We start from the raw sequence: 16,184 nt of genomic DNA on the forward strand, positions 1-16,184 counted from the left end.
TACGAACGAAAATGTTTGCGGTACAAGCCGGTACAAACGAAGTACTTTTTATTGATACGCGGAAATCGTTTGTACCGGAAGGTGGGGGGACAGATTTAGAAGGGTAAACCAGTCCGTGTTTCCGCTGTGCTGTATTGTTCAATTCACAGAAATGTTTGTAAATTCAAGAAGTAAAACCTGACCCTACAAAAGATTGTTTATTTATTCACTATGTTTGTTATTGCCAAGTCAACTGAAACCCGAACGCACGGATATTTTTGACTTTTCTATCTTCTTACATTCCATCTTTAGAAGGAAGGAGAAAGGAAGAGTTAGGGAAGACCTAGTAATATAAACCAAAGGAAATGCTTCAAGGTTGTGTCAGAAGCAGCATATTGCTTGCAGTGTTATTTCTTCATAAAATATAAATTTGGCCTTCCTCCCTTTCCTCCTTTTCAATACAAAGAACTGACTCTCTTGCTGAAGAAAGGCGTTAAGAGAAATTTAAAAAACACTTGGCTTAAGCTTTCTTTGAAGCATAGTATTTTGTATTTGTAGTGATTCACGAGTGTATTGTTTTCATATTAGTAGGCCCTATGAAGCTATTTCAAGCTGAAATACCTGAGAAAATAGTGATGCATGGGAGTTTAGTATGAATCCAGCTATTTGTACCCAGAAATAATAACTGACGAGGAAAATGAATCATTATTTATGATAATGGTTGCAGCCCACTAGACATTGTTCTTAGAAAGCATACTGTTTTACGTGTAAGAATGAAGTATATGCTAAACGAAGTGTAGCGAGAAACATTGTGAAATTGAGAGACAAATGTAATGCCTGGTCTTCAGAGAGCCCATGTACTTTATTTAACTTCACATCGAAAGTGATATTTAATCTATATGTAATCTTCTCTAGGGGTCGGTTGCAAAACTATAGGGGGCAAACCTTCCTGAAAGTATGTTTGGAAGAAACATTGCTAGAAAACAAGTAAAAAATAAAACAAAAACGAATTTGATGGACAAATTACAACGTCGTGTTGGAATGTCATCATTTTTTAATATTCAGTAATATTAAATTAGGTTAGACTTTAGTAGTGAGGCTACACGGAACGTGGCCCTACATGGCTTGACACAAGTAAAGCAAATCTCTTTAAATTTATCATAAGATATATCCCTCCGATCAAACTCATTATTTATATGTTTAAGATTAATGTCATCTTGGCAATTATACATAAAATATTACTGTTATATTTTTATATGTGTTTTTATTGTTCCACTGTAAAAAGTGAGGTGTTGAAGCAACACAAAATGACTACCACTTTAGCTTGTCACTTGTGTGTTAATTCAGCATCTAGCACATCGACTTCCGAGCATATCAGAAATAACCCATTATTTCCTGAGAGAATTTGCATTGGCATTTATCGTTTAATATAAGCAAAGCTTTGCAAAATATATTTGGCACTTATGCGAAGTGACGAATAACGTTCTGTTTTCTGTAATGTTCCTGTAAAACTGTCGTAAACCTGTGAAGCGTCTGACAACTGTTACACAGGCAACAGCTCTGCCATCTTCTGTTCACACTTGCTAAGACACAAGAATAGCAGATAAAGAACACAGATGAAAGCACTGCTGTCTGTGAAACTGTTGTGAGATGATTTTCAGGTTTACAACAATATTATTGTGATCGATTGCAGAAAACATAGAATGTTATTAGTTACTTGCTGTAAATGCGAAATATATTTCGCAAAGTTTTGCTTATACCAAACAATGAAAAACAATGTAAATACTCACAGTCAGTAACGAGGTATTTCTGATATGCTCTGAAAGCGATGTGCTTGGTGTTCATACTCTACCAAGAAGCCTAGCCTCTCTTGTGTTAGTTACTGTGCCAGCTAGGATCAAGTATTGCAAAACGTACTTGTGAGCACAGCACACTTACGCACTTAGAGGATTGACGAAAGTTTTCACTTTCGGGGGGCAAGCTTGCTTTTTGAACATCATTTATTCATCTTTCATTTCGCATATTTCTCCTTTTGGGCTTCGGCCCTAAGCTCCATTTTCATCATGACGGACCTTGGCAACGCTTCCGACCACTGCATAATCTCGATCAACAAATTCCTATTAATATAAAACCAAGCGGACGTCAGAAAAAACATCCCCGTATTGTTACTGGCACTAAGGGAAGCAGTAATGCACAAACAGGGGACAACACTGATACTGGGGACAGCGCACCTCGAGATCAACGAACTCGTTCTAGATCACCTCACGGACGTGACTCTACCTCTGATCCTCCAAAACGGCCACGCACTAGTAATGACGACAACCAGGAAACAAACAACATGGATTAGACTTCAGCAACTAATGGATCAGATACCTCAGCAACCTCTACTCAAGGCATCATCTATAACTTCTTACTTACCGATTTTGACACCAAATACGATTCAGTACGTGCCGTCTTTCAACAATTAGTCAAATTTGTACCATGACCTGAGATCCGTGAAATAATCAAAACACGTAAAGGCATTATCTTAAAATCAACCAGGTCTAATTTTGCGACGCATGTCCGGAATAAGGTCACTTTCGAAATCTTTGGGCCAAAAGCAAAACTCTCTGCCTTAACTCCTACCACACGCAAAACACCTCCGCCTCCTAAACGTCCTCTAATGTTATCGGTGGTAATCCGCGGAGTAGAACCAGACCTCACAGATGAAGAAATATACGAGGAACTGCATCAAGAAGGGTTTCCTGTAAAACGTTGCATTCGCATAAAGAACAACTTAGTAGCAACCTTTCTTGTACGAGTGCTTACAGACCAACCACAACTAATCGATCAACTTCTGTCTAAAGGACCGTATATTTATCGCAGTCGCTATAAGGTCGAGCCATCCCGTACACCGGCACCTCTTCCATTGCGCTGTGAGCGATGCCAGCAGTATAATTCACATCCTACGTCAGAATGCACTAATATCATTAAATGTGGCTATTGTTCCTTGCAACATCCTACCAGGGAATGCCTCAATCAAAAGGCACCACCGCAATGTAGTGCATGTAATGAAAAACATCCGACATACAGCTACAAATGCAAAGCCAAACCACAACCTGAACATTCAAAGCCGGAACTGGTTGCTCCTATTCGCTCCGTTGATCCGCCGACTCCACCTGCCAACTCATTACTTCATCCAGTTACTGTTAAAGACTTACTACGCTTTCTCACCATTACTTTACAAAAATATCCATCCGTTTCTTCGGACTCACATACTTACTCAAATCATTCATGCAGCTAAAATACTCTTTAATATTCAGCTTCATGCCACCTATTCTGGGCCCACGGTACACTTTCAAATCTAACCCCTTGAAGTTTATGTCTAATATGGCGAAATTCATCTCCAAATTTTTCTGGGTATTTATTATGGCTTACACCTTACTCTTTATGAACATCCGCTCATTACTTACCCACAAGGTGCTTTTCAGGCAGTTACTCCAAGAAGAACGAATATCAGCTTTTGCGTTGAACGAAACATATCTGGCTCCTTACTTGAATTGCTACATACCGAAATATACTCTACTCCGTCACGATGCCCCTGCAGGACCATGTCTTTATGGTGGCACAGCTATCGGTATTTGCAATCGCCTGCCATATCGATCCGTAACAGCACCTCATAATATTACTCTTCCTGAACATAACATAACTACTATCTACTTTCGCAGCTGTACCGTCACCTTTGCTACGATCTATTTTCGCCCAGGAAAACAACTCAACTATGATTTCTTTCGCTTCATTGACTCCCACTCTAAGCATTACATTATTATGGCAGATCTAAATTTTCATAGTCGTACCCAGAGAGACAAACAGCACTTTCTCGATTTTATTCAAAATACTACTACTGGGGAATTTCATATCCTATCTAAGCCTACACGACCAGCTAGTAACAGTACTCCTGATGTTGTTATTACTTCATCTTCTCTGACTCAGTTTATCACCATCTCGATACTGGACTCCATAGGAAGTGATCATGTTCCTATTAAGTTAGAACTACGCTGCACAGCACAATCTTCACATCCATTGCCAGCTAAGAAAATCTACCGTTACAATCAGGCTGATTGGGATCAATACCGCTCCGCACTTGACGATGCCATGATTCCACTCACTGTGCCTAATTCACAACATAACCTCGATTTAGTAGTCACTACACTCACTGAAGCAGTTCAAAATGCGGCTGAACGCTCCATTCCTACTGCTACCACACATCTTCATAAACCCACATTAACGCCACGATACCTTTCATTAATAACTGCGTCACGTAGAGCTTACCGAGAGTACCGAATGAGTGACAACTTAGAAGCACTTATACTCCATCGTCAGTACCGACCATCGGCAGTAGACCGACTGGAGGATACTCACAAGCCTTAACACATGCTCAGTTGCACCAACCGAGAGTTAATCTGTAGATAGCCAAGGTTAATAATCGAATTGAAGATAATATGTTGCTCTAACATTGTTTTTCCATTATTTCGCGGAGATTAATCCACGATTAGCGTTTTGTAGGACATCACAGCTGTGAGTAGTTGTTCTGTATGTATTTCAATCGTCCCTAAAGCAAGGAGAATGATATTTGTACTGATAATTTAACAGTAACCATAACGAGGCGATAAAGTATGAAAATTGCCCTATTTTATTATTATATTTATTTTATTAATTATAAAGGTAACCAAGAAAGTTCTGACGCTTTTTCACCCACCACCCTCGAGCATCGATATATCACCTAAGACGTACCTGGAAGATCAAAAATAGTCTCCATCACCATAGACGACCTTCTGCCAACGTCCTGGAAGGCCATGGATTCCATCACGGTAGAATTTGGTGGGCCGTGAAGCGAAGAAAGTATCAAGTAAATTTTGCACCTCTACTATGGATTTGAACTGGCGTCCTCTAAGGTGATTGTCCAAGGAATGTAACAGTGATAATCGTACGATGCAACGTCCAGGAAGTATGGCGGATACAATAGTGTTTCCTATCCAAGGTATAGAATGGTGTCTCGGGTCATTAAGCCACGTGGAGCTTAGTGTTGTCCTGTAACAGGGACCCCTTTGCGATTCAAAAGCGCTGGCTCCAGAGTTCTGAGTTGTTTTGAACACGGCTCAACTGCTGACAGTACACAGTTGCATTGATGCTCTGACCGACTGTCAGTTCCCGATTCACGATTCCGCGAGCAGTCACCCAAACACACAGGAGGACCTTCTCCTGACGTGGTGCCCGTTTCGGCTGTTTTGGAACCGGTTCATGAAATGCTAAACAATGATGAAGGCGCCACCACGACCACTTCTCATCACATTGTCAACACCCTTTGCACAAATGGGTCCTTTCTCAGGCGAGACAGCAAAGAAACACAGGTGTCTGTTCGCGTTGCCTTCTGGCCCGGAGTCAAATCATTTGGGACCTATTTTCCCAACTTACGGTGTTTTCCAAGTTGATGGAGGTTCTGTTGAATGACTTCTCTACTCACACTGAATTGTAGTACCAGTTCCACATATGTCTGGCCACTGTTCGCCTCAATTGCTGTCTGAATATCTTCATTTTCTATATGTGTTGGTCTTCCGGCACGTGGTTGTCTTCGAGTGTTTCCTCACCGTTCTTAAACTTCTTAAACCACCGCAGTACTGTCCGCGTAGTCACGACACCCTCACCAGAGGCTTGTCATATCTTCCGCCCCGCTGCAGCGGCGTTTGATCCCAGTTTGAACTCGTACAGCACACACGCCCTTGTGACGCTCTGTGGAGGCCCCGTGTTCACTCTGTCCTTACGCAAGTTAACGGTGAAACTGAACTGCCATAATCATATAGTGTATTGGATATACCCACATCAACAACTGGCTTCGGCTTATCTCCATTTGCATTCAACTCACGTTGTGAGAGTCAATTGAACACAGACCTCCGAATAAAGCGACTGAACTTTCTTGTTATCTTTACAGTTTATATCTTTACTGTAGTCTGTGAATTGAAGAAGTTAGACCCGGAGTCCAGTCATCCTCTAATGTCTTCCTACGGCCTGGACAGTATGATTCGTTGGCTTCGTTGGTTGCACTAGATGTTGAGAGTACACAACTGTTGTAATACAAATTCAATGCATGTGTATTTTGATTGACTTTCTTTCTTTTCTCTCTATTGTTCATTAGTTGTTCTGCTTCTACTAAGAGTTCTTTCACCGGGGAACTAGAGAAAATCTCCGATTTCTTAAAGCATCCCTTCTTTTCGCACGTCTCTCGCGCGCTTTGGTAAAGGACGGATACTTAGATCTGCTATGTTTGCTGAAGTGCTGCTTGGTTTACGAACATTTTGGACCGACGTATTTCGAACAGGAGAAACAGAAGTTTCATTACATTCTACAGCCACTTCCAACTATGATAACTCGGAACAAAGTTCTTGATGAGCATGTCCAGTGTCCATTGTTTCGGTAGGATAAAAGTCACTTGGTGTTACTTGTGAAAGCAAAAGGTTGTCTTCAGAAAAGGCAACAGAGCTGAAAGGATATATACCCGTAGAAGAGAATCCTGTAGCACTGTTTGAAGAGTAACTACTTGTAAGTATGTGGCACAGAAGAGTTTTTTTTTTTTTTTAATTTGTCTCTTTGAACAGGGTCAGGCTGATTTTCATTATCAGTCATCTATGTTTCAACTTCTGAGCCATAAGCCGCTTTCAGGGGACAAACGAAACATGAATCAAGTGGCTGGATCTTGTCACTAGAGTGTGACGGAAGGGAAAGACACGTTATATGGTTATTCTACAGAACTGGATAGCTGCAAACTAACAATGCGAAGTATGATTGTCTGCATTCACCAGAAGGCTTTACATGATTAACAAAATGCTGAAGCAAAGATGCGAAAATTTCTGTGTTTATAATCCACACTCGGTCATGAGCTTCAATATTCCACAAAGAGTGTCTTCGTACAATTCCTCTTTCATTCTTTACCTGGAAAATTCATTGCTGCAGGAACATAGATCCTTGTTGGACTACAGTAGCTAATCACGGTTAGAAGCTCACCTCATTCTTCAAAATAAATTTTGCACGGTTTTCTTTCCGGTTGGACTGATAAGCTTTAGAAATTTTGAAGAAGCGTTAGTAAGACCAAATTCATCCATGCTGAATATTCTATGGAGTGGGATTATTTTTTCACTGTAACATTTCTGAAGATTATCAAATCTCTCTAATTTCCCTTGGTTATCAAAGACAAGTATTCTTTCACTTTTTCTTTTGTATTTACCCATGTTATCCAACTTGAAAAAAGGGAAAATATAAGACACCTAAACTAAGTAATAATGACTATTTTCAACATTTTCAATAATGAAAAATTAGCCCTACTGAAGAAAAGTAAAATTAAAACGACTGGAATTACAGCAAGAAGAAAGAATAACAAAAAATGATAACTATGACTACAGTTTACAGTTAAGAAGCCAGGAGTACAGACTAACTCTTAGTCTCTTCTGTTCTGCGTGTTCTTGCCTACCCGCCATCTTCGTTCATATTAACTTTACTAGCTGTCAGCACTGAACAGACAACCTTCCACCTCCCATGCCACTATTTGACTACTGTAATAAGCTTTGTTTTCTAATAGACACAACTAGTCTATGTGAAACTTTGTAAATGTTATTGCTTATAACACAACTCAAAAAAATTAAAGACATGTTACCGTATTATACAAACTTACCTCTTGCTCTTGTGAAATTTCAATGACCAACATCAAACTTCAGGAAATGCAGCCGTACAACGTTCGAATGAGTACACAACTGGTGCCTTTTCTCTCAATGTCGCCAATTGTCAGAAAAATCCACTGCGTACACTTGTCCGTAGTGCTCTCAACGAGTCGGGTCGGGTCGGGTTGAAGACCGACCCGACCCGACCCGTGATCCGATCCGATTGACCTCACCCGACAACCCGACCCGTGATGACCCGATTGACCCGACCCGAATAACCCGACCCAAATCGACAACCCGACCCGAGCTAACCCGAGCTGACCCGACCCGTTTGAGAGCACTATGGTGAACACACTGGGTGAACGCCAAAATGCACTCCCATTGGGAATTAAACCCGGACCACGTGTACCGAAGTCTTACACGTTAACCACTAGCTAGATCAAGCGGGGGATTTGTATATGCATCTTAATGAATATTTGGCACTTTTGAGGTTTGGTTATTTCTTTTTATAACTAATACCAGTGTCCGACGTGGGAGAAATTTATTGTTTTCTTGCTTTAGTTCTATGTGAAGAAATTTTTATTCACGGTCAGTGTTCTCACCTGCTCGGACGGCAGGGGTCTTCTCAGAAAGCAGTAGCAAGAGTCTCTTGGCGGAGACAAAAGGAAATCGTTTAATTACAACGATAAGGGTTGAGGAAACGGGAGAACACCTGTGATTTTTTCCAACCCTTCAACTTTCATTCCAAAATAGGTTCTTATGATTCCGGGACCCGCGCCATTTTGATTTTTCTTTCTCGGTAATTAAAACGTATTTTACAGTATATATAGTTGCAAGTAAGAAGATACATAATATGAATTTTGTAATTTAAAATTTAAAAATACAGTATGATAATTAATTATAAAGTACTAATTTTATTTCATCACTTTCAGCCCAACAAATGAAATTCAAACAATTCGCACCCTGGGTCTTGGACATCAATACTGCGTCTTATTCTTTGTCTTGCACAGTCAAGTCTTGGTCCTGCATTTCGAAGTCTTGGTGGTGTTTCATGCTATACAAGAGCCAAGAATGCTCGCCTCATCGGTACAAATGAAGACCAAGTTTGATTTTGATTATGATCATTCACACTATACGGAAAGCAATAAAATATGCTCATCGCTACTTCGTGATCACCAAAATAAGGCCAAGAGCAAGATTACTATGCACTTTGTCTTGTATATCCAATCTTTATCTTATTCTTGTATCGATTTTCTTGGGCTTGGTAAAATAAAAGGAAATATTCAGTTTAAGGTCCCTCGATTCTGCACCGAGGATAAGGGATACGGTGACCATGAGAAATGAATGCAATGGTGGAATGAAGACAGTGGGAGGAAACAGGAAAACCTCGAGAAAACCCACTACATGGCATTTCTCCACCACAAAGCCCACTGAGCACAAGCTGGGTTCGAACCATGGATACCATGCACCAGAGATGAATTCTCTACCACTGAGCTACCGCAGCCCTGCTTGGGCTTGGTGTCCATATTCAATCTTTCTTTTGGCCTTGCTTAAACAACTTCTGGTTTTGTTCTAAATGCAGACTCCATATTGGCGTAGATATTAATATTACAGTCGATTCGTAAAATCAATCTTCCATATTTAACAATTAAAGTACACACAAGTAGGTCTACAAAAATAAGCATTTACCATAAAAACACTAGCTGCAAGTGTTCAACATAGATTTATGGCTTCTACAAAATCAATTGAAAATTGCTATTGAAAATGGCTTGGTGTCCATATCCAATCTTTCTTTTGGCCTTGCTTAAACAACTTCTAGTTTTGTTCTAAATGCAGACTCCATATTGGCGTAGTAGTCCAGTAAAGATAGGATTGAGAAAGGAACAAATTAGTAACAAGCTGAAAATTGGTATGGTAGTAGGGGGATGTGTCAGGAATAACATACTAAAAGTCCCCTAAAATCCCTCTGTAGCTTTTCCCGCAATTTTGAAAAATGTCCGCCATCTTTAGATGACGACAAGGAATTTATGGAAATCGTCACCCTTAATGTTTATTCTTCTAGCCACCGTTCTAATTATCACAAAGCCATGAATCATATATGGTTGGAAAGCTTGAAAGACAGAGAATCTAAGTAAATAACATATATGCCCATCGTGCTAAATTTCTAGAAGAAGAGGAAGAAGAAAACAGCTTTCTTATTTTAAAAAAATCTTCAGAAATCATGAGAAGTTTGCAACACTGTCAGTTATTGCACACCAACGAAACACCATCAACAAATACTCTTGATATTTATCTCATTCATAGCCAACAATGACACAAATTGGTGCAATACAAGTCGAGAAAAAAATTTAACTTATGTTACTTTCTGACCTCTTTGTACAAAAGTGCATAAGGTAACGTACACTTTCACGGTTCTAGTCAGCTTCTTTTATCACATAGGACCAAGAGTTATATATCATTGGAAATCTTAAGAAACGTAAATTCGAACGAGGTAACACTTATACTAATCACCCCAATTTCTGGAAGAAGCGCAAAACAAAAATTTCGGGACAAAACGTGATTTTCGCATAAATTCTTTAAAACTTGCAACACTAACAATTATCGTATGTTAACAAAACTCAGCCACCGTTTTCACTATCATCATTATTAATTTACTTTTAAAATGGCCAACGTGTTTCCCAATGTAGTAAGCTTTTATGATACATAGTTCTACATCACTTAAAAATAGCACAAAAATCATTTATTGACACCATTAGAAAGTACAGAAATTGGTAGTCTCCTATTCATAGGAAAATCGTAATTCACACACTTAAAATCACTCTCAACTACAGTAGTCATTTGAGTGTATTTTTTTAAAATGTCTTGTTCATAACTAGAATGCAATTTTCCTCCTAGTATCCTTCAAATCAACTTAGTATTTACATTAGACGTTAGTATGCACTTTAAGAACATTTTTGTAACTAGTCCATTCGGACTTATTTTATTAGAAATCAATGAGGTTATCATTATCTCGTTCATCTCCATGGTTTTCAACATTTGATTTTGCATTCACACATCCAATTCCTCGAGAATGACATAAATTAGAGCACACAATTCCTGCTTTCCGACAACCGTACATACTTTCACAGCCCTTTCTACAGTTACAGGATATTACACGGAGCGGAAAGCAGGAGCACGGAGCGGGTTCCTTGGTCATTCTTGCTGGTACGAGGATACCTCCTAATGTTATCCATTCATATTCAGTCGCTGGCATATCATTGAGCAATACCTGGGTTCAAAAAACGTACACTGTCAAAGAATAAATGGAATATACCACTTTTAACGTACACACGCAAAGGTAATGGCCTTTCGGATTTAATCATTGAAGATATAAGATACTTTCGTGTTCTGAATATCCAAACTGAAATCCACCTTCTGTACGATGTAACATGGATGATTCTCAAGTGGTTGAAGACACTAACTTGCCCGAATTGGAATGGAGTTATGCAGCTGGTGACAAGCAACAACCACAAGTATCAAACATATTAAGTAGTAATTCAATCTCTCATCAATCTTCAACCAATAAGCATAGATGCTGTATACTCGGAGCTTATGTTTGCCAGCAAAGAATGTGCAGGAAATAAGCAAAAAAGCGTGCTTAGTCACGTTGGATCAACCTTTGTAATCTAAAGCATGTGACATTGTAACAGCATGTAGTAATTCTGGTGAATTACCGTCAGTGGTTGTTAGACTTCGGGGATTTTCACTCTATAATGTCATTTATGGAAACAGTTGCATATATAATGAAAGGTAGTGGCATTGAAGAACTTTGGTCTTGTGTGTATTCTAGTAACTCCATGCCACAGATGAAGCCAGGTCATTCTTATTGCTCGTGCTTTGCGAGCTCATTTTTTTTAAAACACAACACGGCCATTAGCAATTGCAATATATACTGTTTAATTAATGAATCAGACGGCACTGAGGAGTTTGTGCGTCGATTGCGAGATGTTTGTATTCCTCTGATGACTGAAGAAGATATCGATACTGATGTAGTTGTTCAACATTCATAGTCAATCAAGATTGCAAATGATCTGAAGTTATTCATTGACACTGCTGCAGAAACAAGCCGCATCTCTAAGTTATTCGCTCTGTACTTTCAGCTTGTAGAAATTATGCGTCTTTTAATTCGAAAGAACTGGAGACTTGAATCTTAATCATCACTGCATGTAAGAAATGTTACCATACTTCTATGCAGCTGAGCATCTTTTGTATGCCAAATACGCATATCTGTACTTACAAGAAATGTTGCGGTTGGAGGATGAAATGGATCTTCATCAGTTCCAGCTATTTGCAGGAGACGGTTACTTCACTATTCGTAGAAAAGATATATTTTGGAGTGGCATATGGTTTGATATGACGATTGAGCAGGTTTTAGCGAGAGCAATGAAGAGCAGCGGTGGACTGACCCATAGGAGAGGCATAACTGAAAAGATAATATCTAAGTGTGTGTCAAGTATGCCAGCAGCGTGCCACTTACGAGAATGTCTTCAAAAATTATTAAACAAAGATAGGCAAGAACTTCACACTGGTCGGCATGTGGACCTGTACCAAAGCAGTCAATCGCGTGATATATTACATCTAAAGAAGTTCTTGCGTTGGTTTTGCCAGCATTCTCCATTCCCTTCATATCCGGAGCTCGCGTCCCTAAACAGTGGCACGGTAGGTAATGAAATGGTCAACTGATAAATCTAAGGAAATCGGATTGGCTGCTATGGAAGGAATGTTTGGATAGACTTTGGGAAATGTGAAACTTAAACAAAACGATAAAGTCATCCCACTATCCGTAATGCACAATGTAGTGCGTATCCGTGATGAGCTACTGGCTGTAAACACCATACTTCAACTGAATCATATGAGTACAAGTCCGAAAAATAACTCCAGCAGTGTTTTGCTTACGAGCTTGCACCCTATTCACTTTCTTCACAGAAATGTCTATAAGAAAAACAAAAAAGTCCGCTTTGTACGACATGTTTGAATATCGGACAAATTTTAAAACTCAAATTAAAACCACTGTGTACGTTATAGATGGAGGCTGGCTTCTACATCATGTTGTTTGGCCACAACATGGAACATACCTTGACGTGCACAACTCGTATGTGTCCTATGTACTCACAAACTCAGGAACGAAAGCAACAATTATTTTTTTATGGGTAGTGCACTGAAAACTGTACAAAAGCCGCTGAGCGGAATCAACGTGAGTCAAAGGTTCAATCAGCTTTGGTGTTATTCACAAATGAAACCATATTATTAACAAAAAAAGATAAATTCTTAGTTAATTTCAAAAATAAGGATTGTTTCGCCAGTGAGTTGATGGTTCATTTGACACAAGCTGGAATTCAAACCCAGCAAGCAAGGAGTAATGCTTACGCACTTATAGCTAAAACTGCTGTAGCCAAGTCTTTAAATCCTTGTAGGCACGTCGTAGTAATGGCGAGGATGTTGACATTTTAATCATTTTGCTTGAACAAGGTAATAATCAGTAAGACATCACATTTCGAAATAATCAGTACGTCATTGGGTGTGTACAAGACGTGAGTAAAGAATTTAGTACTAAGAAGTTGTAAGATACACAGACAAATATATTACTGTTTTGCTCAGTTACCATGCTTTAACTGGATGCGACACATCATCTGGTTTGTATCGACAGGGAAAGAAAAAGCTATTGCGATTACTTCAAAAACAGGAAGATTTATGCCGATCACTTGAAGTTTTTAACCATGATAATGCTTGTGTACAATCTATGAAGCTAGGACATCATTTCTACTAACACACTACGATTATCCAGCAATAGTAACCTTATTGGATGAATTCCAGTATCATTCATACATCCTTGCAGTAAGACGCTCCCAATCCAGAACGAAATGCAATTGGAAAAACTGCCACCCACCGGTGATGCTGCGAAACACCATATCATCAGGTTCAATAGTACCGTAGAAATGATTTGCGAGCGACTGAATATGGATGGACAACATTAGGAGGTATTCTCGCACCAGCAAGAATGACAAAGGAACCCGCTCCGTGTAATATCCTGTAACTGTAGAAAGGGCTGTGAAAGTATGTACGGTTGTCGGAAAGCAGAAATTGTGTGCTCTAATTTATGTCATTCTCGAGGAATTGGATGTGTGAATGCAAAATCAAATGTTGAAAACCATGGAGATGAACGAGATAATGATAACCTCATTGATTTCTAATAAAATAAGTCCGAATGGACTAGTTACAAAAATGTTCTTAAAGTGCATACTAACGTCTAATGTAAATACTAAGTTGATTTGAAGGATACTAGGAGGAAAATTGCATTCTAGTTATGAACAAGACATTTTAAAAAAATACACTCAAATGACTACTGTAGTTGAGAGTGATTTTAAGTGTGTGAATTACGATTTTCCTGTGAATAGGAGACTACCAATTTCTGTACTTTCTAATGGTGTCAATAAATGATTTTTGTGCTATTTTTAAGTGATGTAGAACTATGTATCATAAAAGCTACTACATTGGGAAACACGTTGGCCATTTTAAAAGTAAATTAATAATGATGATAGTGAAAACGGTGGCTGAGTTTTGTTAACATACGATAATTGTTAGTGTTGCAAGTTTTAAAGAATTTATGCGAAAATCACGTTTTGTCCCGAAATTTTTGTTTTGCGCTTCTTCCAGAAATTGGGGTGATTAGTATAAGTGTTACCTCGTTCGAATTTACGTTTCTTAAGATTTCCAATGATATATAACTCTTGGTCCTATGTGATAAAAGAAGCTGACTAGAACCGTGAAAGTGTACGTTACCTTATGCACTTTTGTACAAAGAGGTCAGAAAGTAACATAAGTTAAATTTTTTTCTCGACTTGTATTGCATCGATTTGTGTCATTGTTGGCTATGAATGAGATAAATATCAAGAGTATTTGTTGATGGTGTTTCGTTGGTGTGCAATAACTGTCAGTGTTGCAAACTTCTCATGATTTCTGAAGATTTTTTTTTAATAAGAAAGCTGTTTTCTTCTTCCTCTTCTTCTAGAAATTTAGCACGATGGGCATATATGTTATTTACTTAGATTCTCTGTCTTTCAAGCTTTCCAACCATATATGATTCATGGCTTTGTGATAATTAGAACGGTGGCTAGAAGAATAAACATTAAGGGTGACGATTTCCATAAATTCCTTGTCGTCATCTAAAGATGGCGGACATTTTTCAAAATTGCGGGAAAAGCTACAGAGGGATTTTAGGGGACTTTTAGTATGTTATTCCTGACACATCCCCCTACTACCATACCAATTTTCAGCTTGTTACTAATTTGTTCCTTTCTTGGCAGATAAATGGGCTATCTTTACTGGACTATAGATATTAATATTACAGTCGATTCGTAAAATCAATCTTCCATATTTAACAATAAAGTACACACAAGTAGGTCTACAAAAATAAGCATTTACCATAAAAACACTAGCTGCAAGTGTTCAACATAGATTTATGGCTTCTACAAAATCAATTGAAAATTGCTATTTTTAATTAGGTAGGTAGTGAAAAACAGCAGCTTTCGACTCCAGCCGAGTTTAAGCTCAACCTAAACTCAGTTCACCAAAGTGGACTTACCCGACTGACCCGACCCGATAACCCGATCCGACAACCCGACCCGCGCTGACCCGACAACCCAACCCGACCCAACCCGTAACCCGACCCGTTTCAGAGCACTACTTGTTCGACCGCGTCCTCTTATACTCCTTTTCCATATCAGAACGAGGAATCAGGAGAACATGCAAAAGTAACTTTTCAGATACAATTTCCTACGGAACATGTAAATTCGTTGAAATCTCGCAATTTATTTATTATCATGATATATATTTTTTCACGATCGCCATACTTTTTCTCCGTTCTACTGCCGATTGAAGGTAAAAATCATTTTCACGAAAGATCGTTTTCAACATTTAAAAACATCGGACTAATTAATATAGGAAATATATAAAATTAAATCAAATACTGTATTTCTACCAACAAAAGATGTTTTAATTGTGAATAGATAATGACTGTAATTAATTAATTGTACATTAAAATTTAGTGCTAATATATTTTTGGATACATAATGATTGCATTACAAATCGCAAAAATTCGTTACATAGTCATTTAGTAATATCTGAATACTATTAGTTTGCTAAAATTGGTTACATATTCATTTAGTAATATCTGAATACTATTAGTTTGCTCAATTAACTTTTTTGGTTTGCTAAAATTCGTTACATATTCATTTAGTAATATCTGAATACTATTAGTTTGCTCAATTAACTTTTTTGGTTTGCTAAAATTCGTTACATATTCATTTAGTAATATCTGAATACTATTAGTTTGCTCAATTAACTTTTTTGGTTTGCTAAAATTCGTTACATATTCATTTAGTAATATCTTCATAAAAAGTACATAATAATACGTATACTTAAGAACACTAATTACATATTGCTACTTGGCGAAGTGAGGCATTTTTAGAGATGAGTTAA

This window comes from Thermobia domestica, chromosome 1 (genome assembly GCF_964235325.1).
Source record: "Thermobia domestica chromosome 1, izTheDome1.hap1.1, whole genome shotgun sequence".
Classification (NCBI taxonomy): domain Eukaryota; kingdom Metazoa; phylum Arthropoda; class Insecta; order Zygentoma; family Lepismatidae; genus Thermobia; species Thermobia domestica.